General features: G+C 37.1%; 1 pseudogene; it reads right to left on the bottom strand.

The window, feature by feature from the left end:
* Positions 1-299: 299 nt before the first annotated feature.
* Positions 300-1,238, bottom strand: LOC149258356 (uncharacterized; annotated as a pseudogene).
* Between the last annotated feature and the right edge of the window lie 4,332 nt (positions 1,239-5,570).

The following is a 5,570-nucleotide window of genomic DNA, read 5'->3' as shown; positions in this document are numbered from 1 at the left end:
GAATGCCTATTATCCCTAATGGCATAAAACTAAGTTCATCGTCTACTACCTGAAACTACCCATTATCGATCTCTTATTCTAGCATTCTCTCAATTGAATACAAAGGCATCTTTACATTTACAATCAAATGTTGACTAGAAGTCATTTCATAAGCAAACTAGTTGGCCAGACACAATGAAGGGGCAACGACAACTATGTCCATTAGCCTTAAAACAAAAAAAATCTTTACACTAAATAAAAAAAAATTGCATTAGTATAACTTTTATAAACTTGAGCCTGCGACATTTTATTCTTCTGCACTAATCATACTCGTAAGAATTCTTCAGTGATCTAGATTTCATGAGGGTCACTGAGTCCAAATTAATTTTGCATTAAACACGCTTCCTGAATTTTGTTTTAACAAGCTTACCCAAGACATAAGCCTTGGATTTGATATCAAATGTTAAGTCTAAAGGAATGCCATCCACTGCCTTAACACTTGTCAAGCTAGCACCACCTCCGTAGAGAGGCACCTTCTTGCCCTGAAACACTACATCTATAGTGCGATGGGTTCTCCTGGGCTGATAAAACTTCTGTACCTGGCCTGAGGAAACTACAAGTTGATAGTACATCAAATCCATGGATGTGGAAGTCACATGAACCCTAAAGAATGTGGCAGGGTTGTAGAAGCACATTTTTAAAGTAGCGTTTAAGGATATTATCTTGGTGGGTACTCTGGTTGCATCTAACCTCTTCGACACATAGAAATCATGGAAGATAATACTCTGCGTAGTGACTTTTGGTTTGTAGGGCCTGCTGGAACACCACACAATGAGTGAAAACATTGTGAAAAGAAGAGAAAAACACAAGATAAAGAGAAAAACATAACACCGCCTCGGCCAGCTCTTCTCATCATCAAATTCATCATATGGTCCTTCCTCTTCTATGACACTGCATTGGTTCCAACCCTTATTTCCTTTTCCATGGCGTCCATCACGTGGCTAAACTTTCCAGGAGTTAGGCTTCAATGACCTCGAAAACCTGCTAGTGGATGACTCCTTGGAATGGCGCCCGAGGGACGAATTTGAATGAGGGGGTGATGCCATGGGGCTGAGAATAGGGGTGGACTAAAATGACATCTTTTCCCCATAATGAGAATCCTAGAAAGGACTCTGCACATAGTATATAGGTCTTGTAGGTGACGCGGTTGGGGATGAAGGTGCCAAACTAGTCACCTCTGAATTTGACTTTGCGTGCATTTTTGTTTCTCCTCACAAACACATAAGCCTCTGCTTTATGCTTGCAATATATGATAAATCTACCAATACAAATATCAAAAATTCAGCTCAATACAATGCTGGTACCACCATATGACCAGCAGCAGAACTATAAGAAAACCCAAGAGACAGAGTCCTTAAACAATTGCTTCTCTCCAAATTTCAATATCAAAATCTCGGCTCAATCCGATGTTGATACCACCATATGAACAGGAGAAAGGTAGATCCCTTACATCAATGCTTCTTTGCAATACCCAAAATCAGGCAGATTCCTCTCAACTTCTTATAGCAGTGTTGCTTTGATATATATACACTGAGTATATCAACTCGGGCATCAACTCAGTCCAATACTTAAAACCTCCTAACTGACCTGTTCATATCTTGCGAAAACCACAGACAAATACCTCTCAAGTGCTTATAACAAAACTGCGTGCAATACATCAAATCCATTGCTGACAACCAACAATTGGCAAAAAATGAAGGCAGAGGAGTTCCTTATTACCAGAGGGATAGGAGGAGATGGATTCAACAGCATCGCTGGACAGGGCAATGGAGGACTCTTAGCAACCTAGAGAAGTCAGGCATCAACGCTGAAGGACGACCTTTGTCCAGAAAGCCACAAAGGTCCCATGGTAAAAATTCCCACGGTATACTCAAGAACATATACAAACATCTCTCTCTCTCTTCTTTTAAAACAAAGCATATGACAGTTAATATGCCTGTAAAACACAAATTTAACATGTCTTACTTTAGTTTTATTGCCTTCCATGGCAATAAAGAGGGTATCATTTTCCATCTAAAAACAAATTGTTATATGATAATATTTTAGGATTATAAGCCCTTATGAGGGTTACAAGCTCTTTACAGCGGAATTTGGGTTTTAGTGGGCTTTGGGTCCATATTTTGAACCAAAGCTCTAATACCATGTGTAGGGCCCTATCCTAGGGTTTTCTAACAAATCTATTTTCTCTGGAAATTAAATACAATAAGAGGCAATAATTTACTTTCTTACAAGACATTTAAACAATGATAATTTACCATTTACATTATAATCCTTACAACTTATAGTGAACATTTCATTTCAATCATTTACATGAGTAATCTATGCATAGAGGAATACCTGTACCAGTGGCCAGTGGAGATGCCCTTAAGTTGCTACTCCTGCTGAAATGCTCCTCTCGACTACCGACTGGATTTACCTCCCAGCCAACTAGGAAATAATTCCTATCCCAGGAAACCTCCACAGGTTCCCTAGCCCTCCGAGCCTAAGTCCAACCAAATGTAGTGTGTCCAAGATGAATAATCCAGACCAAGATAAGCAATACTTCCTTCCTCCTCTCTCTCCAACAATTTTTCAAAATCACAGCCAACCCCAAAATCAAAAGCAAGACCCAACCTCCCCCTTTCTCCCTTCCTCCTTCCCTTTTATGCCCTTCCTCTTTTCTCCCCCTCAACCACCTCTCATTAATGTCATTAAATTCTCCTTCATCCTTACAGTTGACTTCTCTTCTCCCAAGTAAATTTGAGAGTACATTTGGAAACGTGATATGAATATAAAATTGGGAAATTAATGGGAGAGGACGATGTCTTCTCCCAAGTAAATCTGAGAGTACAATTGGGAATGTGAGATATATATATATATATATATTGGTAATTAGTGGGAGAGGACCATGTCTTCTCCTAAGTAAATGTGAGAGTACATTTGGGGATGTGAGATGAATATATATATTGGTAATTAGTGGGAGAGGACCATGTCTTCTCCCAAGTAAATGTGTGAGTACATTTGGGAATGTGAGATGAATATATATATTGGTAATTAGTTGGAGAGGACCATGCCTTCCCCCAAGTAGATGTGAGAGTACATTTGGGAATGTGATATATATATATATATATATATATATATATATATATATATATATATATATATATATATATAATTTAAAATAATGGAAGGAGACCATATCTTACCTAAGATTCAATTTGAGAAGACAAATTGGGAATTTGAATAATCGCAATAATGAATTTTATATTAGTAAATAAATTTATAGTTCCCAAATGAAGGTATTCACCAATATTTCTCAATATTTTCAGGTAATGTAAACATTAATAAAATTGGCATGATAAGATTAAGTGGGGCATTACAATGCATGTTGATTCCGAGAAAGACCTAGTTAAGACTAGAGTGCAGGGACAATGTACTATCATTTGTATAATTTACTAAGTTGTAAACATCATGCATGCAATCAGAGAAGGACCTAATTTTCGATTGCATAGTTATGGATGAGGAATTTCCCTTTAAATATGAGTTTATTCTCTCAGGAATTGTGCAAAGAATTAGAATCTTGGTGGCTTGGAAATTTGGCTACGTAGTGGCCAAAGGAAGTCGTGAAGCAGAGGATAGGAAATACTTGTGAAGATTAAGCTCAAGGATGAGCAGAGCATATTGTATTCATCCAAATTCTTTGACCAAGGGTGCAAGGAAATAGGGACTTGGAGAGCAGGAGAATTGGCTAATTGTTGGCCAAGAGTTTGCTTGTGAGTTGGATATTGATTTTATAGATTGTTGGGATTCTTCTTGTGAGAACAAGCATTGTATTATCATCTTGGATTTCTAATTAATGAAATATAGATAGTGGGGTTTTGAGCTGTGGCTTTCCCTCGATATTTATTGTGTTATGTGCCATTGATTATCTTCCTCTTGTTGACTATTGTTTTGCTCGATATTTATGTGCTTCCACTATAGACAGTAGAAGTAGATTCTTGTCTCTTGTTTTAGTAGATTACATGAGCTTGTAAATCTATAAGATTTTGTACATTGTGATACTATTGTTTGATATTGAACTGTTTTCTACTGCTTTGAGATTCTTTTTTATAGGAATTTTATCTATGTTTCCTAGGATTAAATTGTCATACATTGTTCAATGGTTGTTTATGAAGGGTGATGCAGGAGCATGAGGCTTGAAGACAATTCTTCGAATTTTATTCCAAAAATACAAAAGAAGTTTACAAGCAAAGGAGTGGGATCCTTTAGTTGTCAATTTACAAAGCTTTCTACATAGGATTTAAGCTAGAATTCAGGGAGTTGAACTATTTTGTAATTAATTCAAGGAGTTTAGACTTAGTTGAGATTCTCGAGGAGAATATCATGCAGAGTAAGAATTATCTAGGATTAGACAGATTTGATTCATTGATTGAGGATCTGATTGTTTGTATGAACTGGTATTTATGTATGTTTTGAATTATTGTAATGGGATTTGGCTAGATTTGGCTGAGGAGTATTTGACTATAAAAATTGGAAATTCTTTGTGTCTCTGTGTATTCTGTGAATGAATGGTCAATCCCGAAGGTTTGAAGTTCCTTCGAAATATTGCTCAATGTTGTTGATTTCTAGTTTGGCCTTTTAGAATTACATTCTGGAAAATTTTGTGTTATCGCGTCAAAACCTTCGTTCCCTGTGTTTTGAAATAATTTTGTTGTGTTTCGAAGTCTCGGAGAATATAACTTAGAATAGTTTAAACTTGGCGGAATCACTAAAACCTTGGTGGAACAAAGAAAACCTGACAAAACTCTTGAGAACCCCTGGAGAAGATCTGAGTCATCTGATCGACAAGTAACAGATCTAATGTTGATTGCGTGCTAACAAGCGCAGGCGTTAATAGAGGAGTAAAGCGGTCTTTGTAGGCAAAAGTTGTTTCTCGCACGGACTTAAAGTGGTAAGCTGTATTTTAAAAATTCACAAGATTCCATTTAGCAGCCGACACAGAGCACAGGGAAACTGCTTTTCTCGCACCCTTGGCTTGTTGTACATCGGCAAGAATTCCACGTGATATTACACATCAACCGTTGGATCAAGTAGGGTTGATCAACGGTGGAGATTGTCTGACTAGTTTGCGAGCGGGGAAAGCGATAACTGTTAGATTGAATTTTGAGATCAATGACAGAGGTTTAAAGTGATAAAGATTTGTGGAAAAGGCAGACACGAGAAGTTTATGAATGACAATGTTATTTCCTTTCAGTTCCATGGTAAGTGGAGTTCTACCATATTTCGGGTAATTTTAACAATTATGTTGTTTTAGCAGAATAACTATGCTTGGAGGCGGATGATAGATTTTCCAAAGGAAACCATACAAGAAGTCCCACCTGAACTTGAGGAGATCGTTTCTAGATTTGAACAATTATCTCTAACACTTGCACACAGACCACCAAAGGGTATAAGAGGTTTCCTTCAAAGAAAACTGGTTTAATGGATTTCTTTTTAATTTATTTTTATTGGGTTGAGATGACTATTTACAAATATTTGCATTTTTTTTGGAG

Source organism: Pinus tabuliformis, chromosome 6 (assembly GCF_031772625.1).
Source record: "Pinus tabuliformis cultivar Carrire ecotype Pingquan chromosome 6, CPIR1, whole genome shotgun sequence".
Lineage (NCBI taxonomy): Eukaryota > Viridiplantae > Streptophyta > Pinopsida > Pinales > Pinaceae > Pinus > Pinus tabuliformis.
Note: the sequence above shows the minus strand (reverse complement) of the source record. Positions and strands in the feature narration are given on the sequence as shown.